Consider the following 19,826-nt stretch of genomic DNA (forward strand, 5'->3'; position numbering starts at 1 on the left):
AACCTCCCCTTTTTCCTACGGCTGACTGCCTCAACTCGGAAAGAAAAGAAATGCTTGGTAACGCGGCGCCTTTAAATACAGGCAAGACTGTATCTGCTTCCGGCTCCTCCGCGCTCTTATTGGTTGGCCACTTGCAGCCGCGCGCTGTCAATCAGGCTGCGGGGCAGAGACGCGGAAGCGGGGGAAGGCGCTTGTTGGGGATTGAAGACGGTTCAGCGTCGGTCCCTGGTTCGGAGGGTTCCCGTGGGTTCGCGGCTTGCAATTCCAGCTGGAGGACACTTCTTCCAGGGTCCCGGCCCTAGTCCCAGCCTCGGTATTGATTTAACCCACCGACCAGGTCTCCAGGAGCCTCCATCGGCCTGGGCCCGGGCTGTGGCTCCGGGACAGGACTGCATTGATTTATCCCCAGGTCACACTCTCTCTTCCCCAAAGCGATGAACCCGTTTCACTGCTCCAACTGCGGGAAGGACTTTAAATGGTCAAGTGAGTTTATAACACACCAGCGATTCTCACCTGCCCTGAGTGCGGCAAGGGGTTTGCCCAATCCTCCAATCTGCTGACCCACCAGCGGGTTCACACCGGCAAGAGACCCTTCACTTGCTCCGAGTGCGGGCAGGGCTTTACCCAGTTATCGCACCTGTTGAGGCCCCAGCGGTTCCACACGGGTGAGAGGCCCTTCGCCTGTTCCAAGTGCGGAAAGGGCTTTACCCAGTCCTCCCACCTGCAGACGCACCAGCAGGTCCACACCGGCGAGAGGTCATTCACTTGCTCCAAGTGTGGAAAAGGCTTCACTAAGACCTCCCAACTGCTGGCCCACCAGTGGGTGCACACCGGAGATAAACCGTTCATCTGTCCTGAGTGCAATAAGGGCTTCACCAGGTAGTGCAGCCTGGAGATGCACCGACGGATCCACTCCGGGGAGAGGGCCTTCACCTGCACCAAATGTGGCAAGGGCTTTACCCAAGCCTCCCCAGCGACTCCACACTGGGGAGAGGCCGTTTGTCTGTTCTGAGTGCGGGAAGGAGTTGAACAGCCTGGTGAAACACCAGCGAATTCACACATAATGCTTGCAGTGTGGAATATTTGAACATCACTCACTCAAACACCATGAGTCTTGTGGTTATTGAGGCCACAAATCAAAACTGGTCTTGGTCTTGTTGTCAATATGCAATTTGTTCTTGGGTTCAAGTTTATTGTCACATGTGCTAAGGTGCAGTGAGGAAGTTTGTTTTGGAGCAGTCAAGCTGAGCATCCCATACATAGTCCAGTAAATATGTTACAGGGACAGATCAGTCAGTACAAGGTAAAAGCAGCATTATTTTACAAGTGTGAGGATCATTCAAGAGCCTGATAACACGGGAAAGAAACTGTCCTTGAATCTTTTGGGGTGCAATCTCACACTGGTGAATCTTCTTCTCCTTGCAAAGGAGGGTAAAGTGAGTGTGTCTGGGGAGGGGGTTTCAATGTGTTGGTTGCTTTTCCAAGGCAGTGGGAAATGGAGGTGGAATGGATTCCCTCCGTCAATGTCAGTGACACTGATTACATTTTTAAATACAGCACGGTTGAAGACTTTCCGGCCCAATTAACCTACCAGTCATGGGGGCAACATACAGTCTCCTTGCATGCTGGACTGGATTCAAACCTGGATCGTTGGTGCTATAATAACATTTCACTAACTGTGCCACCAATAACAGGAATTGAATTTCATGTTCAGGATTTGTTCCAAATAAAGCAGCTGTGTTTAAAAACTATGTCTCATCCTCTTGTATCTCTGTAATACAAAGAGAACAAAGTCAAGGCCATTCAGTCCATCTGAGGCCACACTGGGAGCATCCTGGTATCTCCCCTCCTGTCCGTGTTTCTGCCCCATACCAGCCCCCAACCAGAAGTCGGCCGTCCGGCCCATCGAGATTGTTCTGCCAGTCAATAAGATCATAGCTGATCTGGCCATGGACTTGGTTCCACTTGCTTGCCCATTCTTCACGATCCTTAATTCCCCAATCTGTCAAAAACCTACCCATTCCTGTCCTAAATACTTTCCGCAAGGCATCCCCCACAGCTGGATTGGGGAGAGAATTCCACAGATTCACCCCCTGGGAGAAGCCAATTTCAGGTTCCACCCAGATGGTGAGACACAAATGTGTCTGAGAAAATCTCCATCTCATCAAGCATCGGAGGAAGGGATGTTATGTTAAGAAGGCAAATGGAATGTTGGCCTTCATCGCTAGAGGAATTGAATTCAGGAGTAGGGAGGTAATGTTGCAACTGTATAAGGTACTGGTTAGACCACCTGGAGTACTGTGTCCAGTTCTTGTCTCCATATTTGAGGAAGGATATACTGGCTTTGGAGACGGTCCAGAGGAGGTTTACTAGGTTGATCCCTGGGATGAAGGGGTTGACTTATGATAAAAGATTAAATCGTCTAGGATTGTATTCGCTCGAGTTCAGAAGAATGAGAGGAGATCTTATAGAAACATATAGGATTATGAAGGGTATGGATAGGATAAATGTAGGAAGGGTTTTTTGAGCTGGCTGGGGAAACTAAAACAAGAGGACACAGTTTCAAGATTCGGGGGAGTAGATTAAGGACAGAGATAAGGAAAAATAATTTTTCCCAGAGAGTAGTGAATGTTTGGAATTCTCTAACCAGGGAAGTGGTTGAAGCTGCCTCATTAAACATATTTAAAATTCAGTTAGATAAATGTTTACATGATAGAAGAATTAGGGGATATGGGGAGAAGGCAGGTAGGTGGAGTTAGGTCATAAATCAGATCAGCCATGATCAAATTGAATGGCGGAGCAGGCTCGATGGGCCATTTTTGGCCTACTCCTGTTCCTACCTCCTATGTTCCTATGAACCCAGAGGACCCCAAAACCCAGCAGCAATAGATATTCACCAAGAAAAATGGTTACTTAAACAAAAGTTGCTTTTAATTATCTTTAAACATGAAAACAGGATCAAAATTTAACTTATCACTATTAACTAACCTAACTTTAACGCCTTTAATTCTAAGCACACGTGAATGTAGTGAGTGTGTAAGTTCAGAAAAGTTCTTTGGTTCACAGTCCAATCTCACTTCTCATTCCTCCAAGTTCACTGGTTGCAGGAAATTCTTATACTGTGCACAGAATTTAACATTTATAAAGTTCACCAGGCTTTGGTGCTTGAAAGGTAAATGGTTACCGCTCAGGAAGGTTCTTGTCAGTTTTTAGAGAGAGATTTGTTTTTCCAGGACACATCAGCCATTCCAGTGTCTTGCTGACAAAACTTGCCCCTTCAGGGTTCTCCAGATGTTAACCTCTTTCTTTCAGGTCACTATAGAGTTCCTTTTTGTTTCTCTTATTCCAAGTGAAACATTAGACAGCCAGTCCTCTCCTCTTGCATGAACCACAAGGGCTTTGACCAGGCCATCTTCCAAAATGGGGAATTTTACAAGCTTGCGAGCTCGTCCTGTTCCAGTCCCAGCTCCAACACTGTACAAGTGACCTTTGTGTGTGTGTCTCTCTCTCCCTGACTCTCTGAAAGAAAGCCTGTTTGATTCTCTCTGCTTGCAAAACCACATGGCCTCAGAACCACAAGTTCTCTTCCAGACATAACGGCTATGACAAGTTCTTTCATCTGTTGCCTTTTCTAAACAGCAATCCATTAGTGAAGTCTCTTGAGCACTCTTCAAAGCTTTTGCAAAAGCTCTGGAGCCAATATGTCTACCATGGGGCACAGCTCCAGTATTTTAAATACGATCTGTTTTAAAGTGTTTGTATGCAACCTACTCTAACAAACCTTTCCCAATTTATCTGCCAAAAACATATCTATATATATCCATATACTCTGTCACACCTTCACCCTTTAAAGGAACTTTAACTCTTAAAAATGTCTTTAAATTCACTAAAGAGATAATACACAATACATAACATGTTATAATAATTCAATGCTGAGAGTATTTTTATACATGATAAATTTTAACATCTTGACAATCTACCTCTGATATGATTAATTTGCAGATCACATTCTTGTAATATTAAACTCCAGATTAACAATTTTCTGTTTTTGTTCTTCATTTTATTCAAAAACACCAGAGGTTTGTGGTCTGTGAATATAACAACTGGTTCATGAGAGGTACCGAGATATACATTAAAGTTCTGCTGAGCAAATATGATAACTAACAGTTCTTTTTCAATAGTAGAATAGTTATTTTGATGAACATTGAATTATTTTGAAAAGTAGGCAACTGGATGGTCAATTTCATTATGATTTTGCAATAAAACTGCACCTGCTGCTCCATCCACTGCTACAGAAAATGGTCTGTCAAAATCAAGAGATTTTAATACGGCAATGTCATAACATCTCCTTTAAAATTTCCAAAGTTGTTTGATAAACTTTAGTCCACATAAATTTCTCCCCTTTCTTCAAAAGGTTTGTTAAAGGAAGAGCAACCTCAGCAAAATTTCCTATAATATCCTGCCATTCTTAAAAACCTTCTCACTGCTTTCTTGCCATTGGGAATAGGAAACTCAGAAATTGCATTCACCTTAGCTTGAATAGGTGCAACTTTGCCATGGCCAACATGACCCAAGTATGTTACTGTGGCATTTGCAAATTGATTTTTTGCTAAATTAACAGTTAAGTTTGCTTTGAATAATCTTGCAAACAATTTGTCCAATTCTCTTAGATGTTCTTCCCATGTGTCACTTTTTGTGACCAAGTCATCAATATAAGCATCTGTATGTGTTAACCTTTGGATTACTGAATTAATCATCCTTTAGAATGTTGCAGGGGCATTTTTCATGCCAAAAGGTAACACATTATACTCATATAAATGGGATGGAGTTACAAAAGCTGAAATATTCTTTCCTCTCTCAGTTAAAGGCACATAACAATAACCCTTTGACAAATCCAACTTAGTAAGAAATTTAACTTTTCCAATTTTATCAATGCAGTCTTCTATTCTTGGGATAGGATAAGCACCTGTTTTAGTTACTGAATTAACCTTCCTATAATCTGTACAGAACCTAACAGTTCCATCTGGTTTTGATACCAGAATACAAGGAGAACTCCAATCTGAGTTTGAAGGTCCAAAAATATAATTTCTCAACATATATTCCCCCTCCTAATCCATGATTTTACTCTTCTGAATGTTTATTCTATATGGGTCCTGTTTTATGGGAGTTGCTTCTCCTACATCGACATCATGGTAAATCACTGGTCTTTTTTGGAACATCAGAGAACAAATTTGTATATTTCAAAATTAATTCTTTCAACTACATCTGCTCTTGTGACTTAAGATGGCCCAACTTTTCTTCCAAATTTTCCAAAATTACTGAGTTAGACAGGTGCACAGGAACCATGGCTTCTTTAAAGTTACCCTCACAAAATTCTGTTTCCATAATCCTATCAACAGCTAACACCTCTGATACAGATTGTCCTCCACTACCCTTATCCTCATAATAAGGTTTCAACATACTTACGTGACAAACCTGAGTTTTATTTCATCTGGAGTGTTAACAACATCATTCAGTTTTGACTTAACTACATATGATCCAGAAAATCTTGCTCTCAAAGGATTATCATGTGTTGGAAACAAAATCAAAATTTTACATCCTACCTTAAAATTCCTCATTTGAGCTTTCCTGTCAAATAAACGCTTCATTTTACCTTGAGCCATTTCTAAATTCTCTTGAGCCAAAGTCCACACTTTTTGTACCCTATCCTTAAATTTAGAAACATAATCCAGCAAATACAACTTCACATCCTCGTTAACCCACTGTTGTTTTATCAACATTAAAGGTCTTCTAACCTGATGTCCAAACACAATTTCAAAGGGGCTGAAACCTAATGACTCCTGCACAGCCTCCCTTGGTGCAAATAACAATAAATGAATACCTTCGTCCCAATTTTCCATTCTCCAGACAATAAATTCTCATCATATTTTTAAGAGAAGAATGAAATCTTTCCAAAGCTCCATGAGTTTCAGGATGGAATGCAGATGAAGTGATCTGTTTTATTTCCAATTCATAAATTAATTGTTGAAAAAGCCCAGACATAAAGTTAGATTCTTGATCACTCTGAATTTCTTTAGGTAATCCAAACACTGTGAAAAATCTTCCCAGAGCCTTTACCACCTTTTTGTCTTTAATATTTCCTAATGGTATAGCCTCTGGAAATCTCGATGCTTCACACATAATTGTTAATAAGTGTTGATTCACAGACTTAGTTTTTGGTAAGGGACACAATCCATAATAACCCTAGTGAAAGGTTCCCCAACAACAGGAATAGGTTGTAATGGAGCCACTGGAGGACCCTGGTTAGGTTTCCCCACAACCTGACAAACATGACATGTCCTGCACCAATTAACAACATCCTTCCTCAAACCAGGCCAGAAAAATTATCTCAAAAACGTATTCATGGTTTTATTTTATACCAAGATGACCATAGAAAGGTGTGCTGTGGGCTAAATTTAAAATTTCATTATGGTAATTTTTAGGAACAACCACCTGATGAATCACCGCCAACTCTTCATTAGCAAGAATATCAAGAGGTCTCCATTTTCTCATCAACAATTCACCCTTCGGGAAGTCACGTGATGGAGTGATGGAAGATACGTGATGGAAAATACCAGCCCTCTCCAGAAAAGTTAAAAAAAAGTAAAGAAAAAGCAAAACCACAAACACAGAAACCAAAACAAATTAAAAATAAAAGTGTGGAGAAAATGGCAGCAAAGAAAGAAAAACCAAAAACAACAGGAAGAAAAGAAGAAGGAAAGACGTCGGAAGAGAAAGATGAAGGCCTTACCTGTACGAGGAGGCCCGCCATGGAGAGAGAAGCCTGCTCCCTGAGGTCAGTGGAAACACCGAACTCAGGACTAAAAAGATGGCTCACGGAGCCAAACAAAAGTGCGCAACCATGCATGCGCAAATCCTCGCGCACGCGCGATGCACAAGACAAAAACAACACCGAAGGGAGGGGGGACCAGCTGAGGAGTAAATCTCCACAGCTGAAACAGACAAGTATAACACGACAGCAAGACTCTCAACAAGAAAACATAGAAAATAATGGGAACAAGAAGGAAGAGAGTGAAAAAAGGAAATCAGAGAAACAACAGATGACCAACCCAGAGGAAGAAGACCAACACCAAGACACCTTAATAAAAATAATAAAAACAAAAATACCCAACAAAATAAAATAAACAACCCAACAAGAAGATCAGAAGAGATAGAGGTAAAGGACACAGATCCTGGAGTGGACTCAGAAGAAGAGGAGGGAGAACATCAAACTCTACACAGAGAAATGGAAGATGAAGGGAAGGGACAGTACATGGATAAAAAATTCTTTAAAGAATATAAAAGAATGGCTGACACAAGAATTCAGTGAAATAAAAAGAAGAATAAAAGGTACAGAAGAAAAAGTGAATAGATTAGAGATGGTCATGACAGAAATAGGAAAAAGAGTAGACAAGGTGGAAGAATGAGAAACAGCCATAGAAATGGAAGTAGACGACTTAAAAAAGAACTGAGAAGAATCTGATTTAAAAAGTTAAAGAAACACAGGAGCTGTTACTCAGAAGATAGATATAATGGAAAACTATAATAGGAGAAACAATATAAAGATAGTGGGCCTTAAGGAAGATGAAGAAGGCAAAAATATGAAAGAATTTATAAAATAATGGATCCCCAGGGTCCTAGGAGTGCCAGAATTACAGGAAGGAATGGAAATAGAAAGAACACACAGAACGTTATCCCCTAAACCACAACCACAACAAAAACCAAGATCCATTCTAATAAAATTCCTAAGATATACGACAAGAGAAAATATATTGGAGAAGGCAATGAAAAAAATAAGAGAAGACAAAAAAACCACTGGAATACTAAGGTTAAAAAATATTTTTCTACCCAGACATAAGTTTTGAACTCCTGAAGAAGAGGAAGGAGTTTAACGCAGTAAAATCGACCTTATGGAAAAAAGGTTATAAATTTATTTTTAAATATCCAGCGGTGCTTAAAATAGTTATCCCGGGGTAGCAAAGCAAACTTTTCTCGGATCCGGAAAAAGCACGAAAATTTGCAGAACACCTACAAAACAGACAGAGAGATGAAGAGATGTAACAAGATCAAAAATGACAACAAACTATATATAAAGAAGAATAAAGTATAAGTAAGAACTAAGAAGGGAAAGAAAGGGAAGAAAGGAAGTAAGGAGGGAATTAAGAGAGTGAGGTTTGTTATATATGAAGATTAAAATCTTTTCTGTGGGGGCTGGGTGGGGAAGAATAACAGTCACTGCAAAATCAGTTGATGCTTGCGAGCGGGTTCGCAAATCCAAATGGAGAGGGGAGATGTGGTGATGGGCATGGGTGATGGACCCCCGGCTCAAGGGTCCCAGAAGTGTACTATCAACTCCGTCCAAAATCCCAGTGTCACAGTTGCCACTTATCCCTTCCATGTTGATCATTTCTGCGAGATCCTCCTGACTACGTCAAACTGGAAGTCAACCTGCCCTGCGCCTCTTAAATGAAATCAGGCTGCAAAAGAGCACAGAGCAAAATATCTATTCAAAGCAGCAGGTTTTATTAGAAATGTTCAATTTGGATACGGGAAGCAAGGCTGACTAGTCAGGGGATGTCTCAAGCAGACGTCTGGCTGCAGTCTCAGCTCTCACATCAAAGATACAGATGGTGGCCTCTATATTGATACAGTTTCAAATGGGTAAAGGGGAAGGATGTGCCTCACTCTTATTGTTACATCATTCTAATCATGAAAAAATGGTTTCCCAGCCCTGGCACCTGGCTTTATGGTGTTTACTTTTCATATGATGTTATACCAACTTGGCTTTGCTTTTCATTGTATCTGTTGTTGCAGATTCTGCATGATTGGTGCCTATTCTCAGAGCAGGTTTGCAAGGGCATATTTTACAGCAGCCTAACTTTTTTCTAGCCATTTTATGTCACACTAAAGGTTTGTCAGCCATTTTGTGTTAAAGGCAAAAGGGTTAGCATTGAGATACAAGTCAAAAGCATTAAAATATAAGTGAGATATAAATCATCCTTCTTCAGGGGCAGGTCAGTGGGTAGGGGACAGGGAGGTGGACTCATCACAGGGCCCAGTTGATGGAGGGAGTGGACACAGTACAGGGCCCGGTCAGTGGAGTGGGAGGACTCACCACAGGGCTCGGTTGGTGGGTGGGAGACACACCACAGGTCCTGGTTGGTGGGTGGAGGACTGCCCGGAAGGATGGGCAGGTGGTGCAGGTGTCCCCTGTGGCCAAGCCCCTTTCATTGAGGGGGAATGAATGAATGATTCTACATTGTCCAACGTGAAGATATTTCCTGCTGCAACCAAACAGGTACTTTGTAATGTTTTAAAACAGCTACAAAATAACAAACAATAATAATTGTAATAATGTCTACTTTGAATTCAAAATGTAAAATCAAAAAATAGATGAAGAATATTCCGTTATTCTGGTGCAAAAATGAGTAACCTTGCACCATTGCAGACAATCCTGTTATGATGTTGTGGCAGTCTATGTTTTGTCCATCAAGAGGAGGTTCAAGCCCTGACAGCTCTTGAAGAGAAGCCGTTCTTCAACGCTGTAGATGTTGGTACTTGGGCTTCTGTATCTTCTGCCTTCAGGTAGCAGCATGGAGAAGTTGTGACCAGGGTGATGGGGGGTGGTATGATGTTGGCTGTCTTCTTGTAATGGGAGGAAGGTCAGAGCCTGTGATAGATCTGGCTAAGTTTGTCACCTTCTGGAGCCATCTGCATTTCTGGCAGTTTAAATTCCCAAACCAAATTGTGATGCAACTGGTCAATCAATTTTGCACAATTCACCTGTTGAAGTTTGATTGAATGTTCTGAACAAGCCTCTCATATGGGATTGGGAAATGTCTTGGTAAAATCCATGCAGATCATATCTCCCGTCCGAGCTTCATCAATTTATTTTGTTACCACTTCAAAAAAAACTCAATTAGTCTCGTGAGGCATGATGTCCCCCGCACAAAGCCGTCCTGACTATCCCTGAGTAGACGGCATCTCAATCAATGTTCTTAAAATCCATCCTTAACATTCCTATCCAATAATTTGGTGACTAGTAATGTGAGACACACCTGTCTATAATTCCCTATTCAAAACTCGGTTTGGAAGGGGGTGGGAACCATAGTACCAGAGTGGAAAGGGTAAAAGATTAAGTGAAATTTGCCTGTAACTTCAGAAGTCAAAGGATTGTGTACAATCATAATGTTCTCAAGTGCATCTATTTCAGTGCAATAAGTATTGCAAGAAAGGCAGATGAGCTTAGAGCAGGGATTGGTGCGTGGAATTATGACATAGTGACATCAGTAAAACCTGGTTGCAGGATGGACAGGACTCGCTGCTCCATGTTCCATTCTTCTATTGCTTCAGGTGTAATCGAATGGTGGGGGTGTGGATGAAAGGGGGAATGTGGCATTGCTCATCGGAGAATATATAATAGCCATGTGCTCGGCTACTGAGGTTATATTTCTGGAAGTGAGAAACAGGAAAAGTGTGACCACACACATGGGGTTGTATTACAAACTCCCAATCGTCTGTGGGAATTGGAGGAACAATTCAGTGGAGAGTTTCCAGACAGCTGGAAGAAACCAAAGTTGTTGTAGAGGGAGATTGTATCTTTCTGCATTTTGATTGGGACTCCCATAAGTGCTGGATGGCTTCAAGTTTGTAAAATGTGTCCAGAAAATCTTTCTAAATCAGTTTGTGCAAGTACTAGCTAGAGAGAGTGCAGTACTGGATCTCCAATTAGGGAATGATACGGGACATGCTACAGAAGAACTTTGGAGAACATTTTTCATCTAGTGATCATAATGCCACTAGTTACAAATTAATTATAGAGAAAGATAGGTCTTGGTCTCTGGTTGAGATTGGCCAATTTTGAGGAAATGAGAAAGAATTGAGGATGTGGACTAGGATAAAGTGTTTATTAAAAGGATGTGGGTGCAAGTGGAAAAACTTCAAATGTGAAAAGAGTAGAGATTTTCTTTGTTCCTGTCAGGATTAAAGGCAAAGTTAATAAACTTAGGGAACCATGGTTTTTGAGGGATATTGGGGATACAGTTCAGAAAAAGTGAGAGATGTATTGGAGGTATAGACAATGTGGAGCAAATGAGATACTCATGGAGAATAAACATGCAAGAAAAATTCTTAAGAATGAAATTCTTAAGAATGTTAAAAAAAGATGAGATTGTTTTGTCAGACAATCTTGTAAAGGTTAAAAACCTATTTTTGATTTTTGCTAATTTTATGACTATCACTTTAAGAAAGATTGTTGTTTGCAGTGTTACCATAGTTACTATGATGTCATATGTTGTAATATTCGGCCATATGGAGAGTTTGTCTTCAGTCCGACGAACCATGGAGGAGGCATAAGCATCAAAATACTTTTCTTTGAATTTGTCTTATCTCCTCATCTTAGTTTGTCTCTTATCATCTTAATCATCTCTTATTATTGTTTTATATTGTTATTCAGAATACTTATGTACTCAAGTTAGGAAAATTTTGATGCGAAGTTTTGCAAAATGGTTTTATCAACTAATTAAGGGCCACATAAAGATACAACTGCAAAGTTTGGTTCATTGGAGTGATAAGATTTGTAATTCGAAATATCGAAGTTTACGTTTCTTAGAAGATGTTTTGAAATAGAGAAATACGAGAGATTAGAAAGTGTCATCTACAAATCTGAAGGAATATCCTAAGGGTTTCCACAAATATATTTAAATAATAAGGATAGAAGGGACCAAACTGATCCCATTGAAGATCAGAGTAGTTGTCTATGTACGGATCCAGAGTGATAGGGGAGTTCTGAAATAGATCTAAGCACAAAACTAGCATGTATAGTATTCCAAGGAAGTAAGGAAAACAAGCAGTGAGGTCATGGAACCGACACAGATTGGAGGTGCTTGCTGTCTACAAGCAAATAAAGGTGATGCACTCCAGGGCACGGGAACATATTCCCAGATATATTTAAAATGGTGATGGAGGATTGGACAGTTGTTCATGTGCTTCTGTTGTTTAAAATGGTTGTAAATGTAACCCTGTAAATTATAGGCCATTAGTAGTCTGGAACATTGAGCTGCTAGTCCTGCTCCATCTGCAACCCAGTTTCACTAATGGCCACAATGTCACAATTCCACATGCCAGTCCACACTTTCCTACAATACTGCTTGCAATGAAGTTGATGTACCTGAAACAATTTCCACTACGTACTGTGACAGAGTATATAGAGGGGTTTGGGAGATAAATTGGGAAAGATTTCACACACAAAGCAGGTCACACACAAACACTTTAAAACACAGAATTTTTGCAGGAGTTTTACAAAGTGCTCAGAGACTTCAATGATGGAGTGCTATTTGCAAAAAGGCAACAATGTAACAACATAGAGCAGCAGCTTTGTCAGAAAAAGAGTTTGCTGTCTGGATGAGCTTGTGATCTTTGCAGGCAGAAGCAGAACAGCTTTGCTCTCAGAAGGCACTTTCGGGTGCTCGGAAGATCAATGCGCCGGCAGTCGCGACTGGGGAGTGCAGCTGACACTTTCAGGTGCCTGCGGAGAGGACGTCTTTCTGTCACTTGAACATGCCAGCTGATGGATTGCCATCTACCAGCGATACCCGGCTCATCGGGACTGTGGCCTAGTCCCACCCACGCTGACTTGACATCACTTACAGCCCATCAAGGCATAACTGACAAACAATATCAAGTCACAAAAAAGTCTCAGAGCTCAGCCAAAAAAAAGAAATTAATGGTATATTTTGAGTTTGCATCTAGCGCATTTTTTATTTGCTGCTGTACAAATGAATTTCACCCTGCATCGCTCAGGTTCCCAATCAATTTTCATTGGAATAATTGGACTGTTGATCGTACCACTTACAGTGTAATAAAAAAAAAACAATCTTTACAGTAAAATAAACATTTCCAAAAGTATGTTGCACACATATCAACCCATTGCGCGAGATGTATTTAATGGCATCACTACTGGAATAAGTTCGGATGGTGGATACTGTCCAACTCTCGCTGTGGGTCTCGCCTGCCTGACTCGCGCTGCCGGTCTCTCCCCCTCGCCCGCCTGACTCGCACTGCCGATGTTGTGCATAAAATAAAAACCACTGGAACCCATCAACATCATCAGCCCGTGCCCTGGCAGCTCGGCTGCTTTCAGCTGCCATGGGGGATACTCCGAGCAGGATATTACACCTACTGGAGAAGGGTTAGGTAAGTTGACCTCCTAGCCAGGTACTCCAGTTTCAGATGACCACCTGACATCCACACAGGAATACAATGTGCGGCTTTACAGTCGAGTATTGTGGCCACCTGAAAGTGGATAGAGTTGGAGGGTGTGAGGGAGAGAGGAGAGAGACAGAGGGACGAGCTGGCAAGCTTTGGAAGATGGCCTGGTCAAAGGAGAGGACTGGCTGTCTGGTGTTTCCCTTTGGAATAGAAGAAACAGAAACAAACTCTGAGGTGACCTGAAACAAAGAGGTTATCATCTGGAGAACCCTGAAGAGGGCAAGTTTCGTCAGCAAGACACTGCAATGGCTGATTAAAAAGGAATCAATTGTGAATATACTGGAATAAGAAAACTCTCTCTCTGAAAACTTTTTGGTAACCTGATGAACTTTATTAATGTTAACTTATGTGCAGAGTACAGGAATTGCCTGCAACCAGTGAGATTGGACCGTGAACCAAAGAACTTTTCTAAACTTATTGCACACACTGCACTTAGAATTAAAGGGGGGTTATGTAGGTTAAATAAGTCAATAGAGATAAGTTAAAGTTTTATTCTATTTTCATGTTCAAGGATAATGAAAAGCAACTTTTGTTTATGAAACTCTTTGTCATGGTGAATATCTATTGCTGCTGGGTTTTGGGGTCCTCTGGACTCGTAACATTTTATGGGGCTCATCCGGGATTTGAACCCTGGACCTCTCGCAACCCATTGACCTCTTATAGTGCATGAACTATATCTCTATCCACTCCTCTATCTGCTCTGGTTTCCATCCTGCTGAAAATCTAGCTTAAATCCACAGAGCAGCATGAGAAAACTTTCCAGCAAGGATATTAGTCTCCCTCCAGTTCAGATGCAATGAAAACATTCCCATCGGGACAGGTCCCACCTTCTGTGGAAGAGAGCCCAATGATCCAGGAACCTGAAGCCCTCTCTCCTGCACCATGTTGAACTGCATTATCCTATATCTCATTTCACTGTTTCGTGGCATGTGTCGAAATCCAGAGCTCACAACCCTGGAAGTCCTGTTCTGCAATCTAGTGCCTAACACTCCTTGTGGGACCAGTTCACCTTTTCTACCCACGTCATTGGTCTGTACATGGACCACAATATCTTTTTGCTCACTCTTCCCTTGAGGATGAACTTGATCTAAGATAACTTGAACCCTGGCACCAGGGAAGGCAACACACCATCAGGATTTCTGATCCCTTCTTCAGACCCTCTTCTCTGGCACCCTAACTGTGGAATCCCCTATCACTACAGGTCGTCTCCTCTCCTCCCTTCCCTTCTTTTCCACAGGACCAGGTTCCGTGACTGAGACAGTAGTAAACAGGGGAACCCTGATGTTGGAATACAAATATATAATTCTCTGAAAGCAATGTCTCATGTTGATAGGTTCGTGCTGGTCCACTTAAATCAATGTATTGAGTCTAGGAGTTGGGATGTGATGGTCTGAGAGATTAGAGAGGCCTAATTCAGAGCCTTGTTTGCTGTTTTCTCCACCTGTTTGAAAGACCCAATATCAATGAGTTCAAAACAGTGCAGAGAATATATACAAAGATGCTGCCTGGATTAAGGAAATGTTATACAGAAGAATTTAACAGGCTAGAACTTTATCACTGTAGCTTTGGAAAAAGAGGGCGAAATTGAGAGTGGTTTACAAAGGTTTGAATGGAATAAATGGAGCATATTCAAGCATGATGTTTTCGCTAGGTAAATTGGTACAAGAACACTGGGGTTAAGTGTGAAATGTGAAATTTAAATGGTAACATTAATGAAATAACTGCAAGCTGAAGTTGTGAATGAACTTTCGATTTTGGATGGCAAGTAAATTTTGCAAAACGGTATTTATGAGAAGGGTATGGAGGGCCGTTTGTTCGGGAGCAAGTCAATGGTATCAACATAATACTAATTCGTAATTCTTTAGATATTCTGAACGGTCTGCTGCTCTGGTTTAAAGCAGTGGTTCTCAGCCTTTTTCTTTCCACTCACATACCACTTTAAGTAATCCATAAGCCATCAGTGCTCTATGTAATCATAAGGGATTGCTTAAGGTGGGATGTGGGTGGGAAGGGAAGGTTAAGAATCACTGCTCCAGACCCAATTGTTACTGAAATATTTAGCTTGAGAAAAATTGTCATTGGCCCATTTCCTTTAGAGTTCTGAAACCGTGCACATTCCGAGTCAATGAGGGATGATTAAAACAGTGGTTTCAAACTGTTTCCAGTTACCTTTCTGTGGGGAATATGCCCATGGGAGGTGCTGGAGAATTGAAGGGTGGCTCATGTTGTCCCATTGTTTAAGAAGGGCTCCAAGAGTAAACCAAGTAATTATAGACCAGTCAGCCTGACGTCAACAGTAAGTAAATTATTGGAAGGATTTCTAAGAGAGAGGATATATCATAATTTGGACTGTCATCAGCTGATTAAGAACAGTCAGCATGGATTTATGCATGGTAGGTTGTGTTTAACAAATTTTGTAGAATGAAGAAGTTACCAAGAAGGTTGATGAGGGAAGGCTGTGGATGTTGTTTATAACCTTCGACAAAGTTTTACATGAGAGGTTGGTTCAGAAGATTAGGACACTAGGTATACGTTGAGAGGTTGCAAACTGGATTTGAAATTGCCTTGGTGGAAGAAAATAGAGATTGGTGGTGGATGGTTGCTTCTCAGACTGGAGACCTGTGTCAAGTAATGTGCCTCGGGGATTAGTGGATTAGTGTTGGGACCATGATTGATATCTATATAAATACCTGGATGATGATGTGGTGAATTGGATCAGCAAGTTTACTAATGACACAAAAATAATAGCTATTGTGGACTGTAAGGAAAATTTTCAAAGTTTGCAGAGGGATCTGGATCCGCTTGGAAATTGGGCCAGTAAATGCTTGATGGAATTTAATGCAGATCAGTGTGAGGTGTTGCACTTTGGAAGAGCAAATCAGGGTAGGACGTTGTGGTGAATCTCTGCTAAGCTGTCTGTCTCCCCTCTGGCGAGCCTTGCTGTATTAACATTGGCTGTGCATTATCTCCACCGTTAAATATACACCCCTTGGATATAACTGTACATGCACCCATTGTCTTTCATTATTGTACCATAAGTTTCTGCTAATAAAAGCCATGAATATTGTTTGACCACATCATCTTTGTCTGCTTCATCAACTGGCACTTCAATTTTATTAGCAGAAATGGATGCAGCACTCAAGCCAGAGCGGCTGAAAATTGACCAGTCTGCCCCTAGGGACAGAGAAATTTTCAACCACTGGATTGCTTGTTTTGATTACAACATGGCTCAAAACAACGTGGTCGATGAATCTGAGATTCACCTGAATTCCCTGCTGTGTGAGGTCCCTTTTGCCGTAATCCAAGGAGATCCCACTCTGGCTATAGCCCGGGAACGTCTGACTGCCTGGGAATGTCTGAGCGCTTACTATGTGGAGCCACGGAACGTGGTGCTTGCTCGAAACCAGTTGCTGACTAGATGCCAGAAACCCGGGGAAAGTGATGCTGTCTATGCACTAGCCCTTGACTCATTGGCAAACGAATGAGAAGACAGGGAAGTCAATGTGCAACAACACCACAATGCCTTGAAGCTGGATGCTTTTGTCAACGGGATCAACTCCAGTTACATCTGATAGAGGCTGCTGGAGATGGAGCCCTTAACTTACGACCGGGCAGTCACTCTAGCCAAAACACTGAGAAGTGCTATGCAGTCCAGTGAAATGCTAGAAACCAAAATGGGAACATCCTGGAGTGCTGGAACCCCAAAGGAAAGAAAAAGGCAAGCCCCTGGCAAAGGCTACTTCTGTGATAAGAGCTGGCACCCCAGACAGAAATGCCTGGCTCGATTTGCTGCCTGCAGCTATTGTGGGAAACTCGGCCACTCCACTAAAGCGTGTAAGGTGAAAAGTACTCCCATTGATAAGAAGAAGAAGAGAAGTGCCAAGAAAATTCATCCTGGGGCTGTGGGAATGGAAGACAACTGTGAAAAGGAGGAATCTTCAGACGAGCCGACTGAATCTGCTTCAAGTGACGGCGAGGTGAGATCCCCTGTGATAGCTCAATTGACTGTAAAGCTTGGAGGATATTACGGACTGGAACAGTCGACTCTGAAGGGGGAGGTCAATGGTGAGACTCTCGATTGCCAAATAGACTCAGGGAGTTCTGACAACTACATCCACGAGAAAGTCACCAAAGCCTTAAATTTGCAGAGATATTCAGCAAACCGAAAGATCGATGGCTTGTAGTGAACTTACAAAAACTGTACGGGACAAGTGTAAAGTTATTTAAACTTGGAGGGACATTGCCTTGCTGATGTTTGGCTTTTTGTAATGCCTGGGTTCTGTGCTCCTGTGTTACTGGGGTTTGATATTCAATCTCAGATGAACAGTGTAGTGTTAAATTTCAATGGGCCACTACCTACACTTACCATCCCCCATGCTAGTTACTGTGGTCTGTCCACATTAAAGATCAAAGCTCCCTCCATTTTCAGTGATTTATCCCCCTTGTGTTGGCCCATCGCTACAAAGAGCCGTTCTTACAGCAAGAGGATTGTGAGTTTATCAAAGCTGAGACCCAAAGATTGCTTTAAAAGGGACTAATGGAACTTAGTAAGAGTCCGTGGCGAGCCCGGGTGGTAGTTGTGAAAAATCACACTAAGAAACGACTGGCTATTGACTACAGCCAGACAATCAACCGTTACTCTAATCTGGATGCCTACCCCCTGCCATGCATCAATGAAATGATTAATCAGATAGCACAATACAAAGTGTACTCCACTATCACCTCAAAGCAGCTTACCACCAAATCACCATTACAAAAAGGGAACAACCCTATACGGCCTTTGAGGCTGATGGGGGGTTATATCAGTTTAAAAGGGTACCTTTTGGAGTCACTAATGGAGTGTAGGTGTTTCAGAGGGAAATGGATAAGTTTGTTCGAATGTATGAGTTACAGGGTACATTTCCCTTTCTGGATAATGTCACTATCTTTGAGAAAACACAAATTGAGCATGAGAACAACTTAAAGAAATTTTTAGCAACAGCTAAAGAACTTAACCTTACATTTAGCGAGGGTAAATGTGTGTTCAACGCGACAGAGCTACCCATTCTGGGCTACACTGCCCATAAGGGCGAAATCCGCACCGACCTGGAAAGAATGGCTCCCCTTAAGAAGTTACCACCCCCAGACTCAGCAAAAGCCCTTAAAAGGTGTATGGGATTCTTTTCCTACTACTGCAAATGGGTACATGACTACACTACGAAAGCACGCCCTCTGTTTGACACTAAATCTTTTCCTCTCTCTGCCTTGGCCTAGTAGGCTTTCGAGGGAATTAAAGCAGAATTTCTCAAAGCTGCACTCTCGTCCATTGACGAGGATGTCCCGTTCCAAGTGGAAACTGATGCCTTAGATTGTGCTTTGGCAGGAACCCTTAATCAGAAGTGCAGACTGGTGGCATTCTTCTCCCGCATGTTCCGAGGACCTGAACTAAAACATCCTGCCATTGAAAAAGAAGCCCAGGCTATCACTGAAGCTCTTCACTACTGGAGACACATTCTAGCCGGTAGAAAATTTACCCTGGTCACTGATCAGAAATCTGTAGCCAAATGATCAATACTAAACACAAAAGTAAAATCAAAAACGATAAGATGGCACGCTGGCAAATAGAAATCTCAACCTACAATTATGAGATCCAGTACAGACCTGGCAGGTTAAATGATCCCTCTGACGCATTGTCACAAGCTGCTGCCGGTGGTCAGCTGGAGGGGCTTAAGGAGATCCATAGCAGACTGTGCCACCCAGGGGTCACAAGATTCTTGCACTATATAAGGTCTAACAACCTTCCTTACTCCCTCGATGAAGTCAAGAAACTGACTAAAAGCTGTTCTGTTTGTGCAGAATGCAAACTGCAATACTTCAAAGCTCCAGATGCCACTTTCATCAAGGCAACCCGACCTTTACAAAGGGTTAGCTTAGACTTTAAAGGGCTGTTACCTTCCAACAACAAAAATGTATATTTCCTTACAGGAATCGATGAATATTGAAGGTTTCCCTTTGCCATACCCTGCCCTGACATCTCGTCAGCGTTTGTCATTAAGGCACTTGACAGAATTTTCAGTGTTTTTGGTTTTCCCAATTACATTCATACAGACAAAGGCTCAGCATTCATGACCACTGAGCTGCGTCAAGCCCTGTTACAAAAGGGGATTGCCACCAGCCGTACCATGGGCTACAACCCACAGGGCAATGGGCAGTTCAAAAGGGCTAAAACTACAGTCTGGAAGACTGTTTACCTTGCATTAAAGAAACATGGTTACCCTATTAACCATGTGCATTACCCTATTAACCATGTGCAGATGTGCATCTGCCTGAGGCGCTACATTCTATTCGGTCATTATTGTACACCGCAACAAATCAAACACCTCATGAACATATGTTTGCTTTTCCTAGGAAATCAGGAACTGTGATGGACAGGCCAGCCTGTTTATCTGAGCCTCGGACTGTGCTGCATAAAACGGACCCTCTAGTCCAACCAGTTCAGTTACTGCATACTAACCCGAACTATGCTCATGTTAAATTCC

General features: G+C 42.0%; 1 pseudogene; it reads left to right on the top strand.

Moving 5' to 3' along the window:
• The first annotated feature begins 180 nt into the window (after positions 1–180).
• On the top strand, positions 181–1,748 carry LOC138740779 (zinc finger protein 239-like; annotated as a pseudogene).
• The last annotated feature ends 18,078 nt before the right edge of the window (positions 1,749–19,826 follow it).

Source organism: Narcine bancroftii, chromosome 1 (genome assembly GCF_036971445.1).
Source record: "Narcine bancroftii isolate sNarBan1 chromosome 1, sNarBan1.hap1, whole genome shotgun sequence".
Taxonomy (NCBI): Eukaryota; Metazoa; Chordata; class Chondrichthyes; order Torpediniformes; family Narcinidae; genus Narcine; species Narcine bancroftii.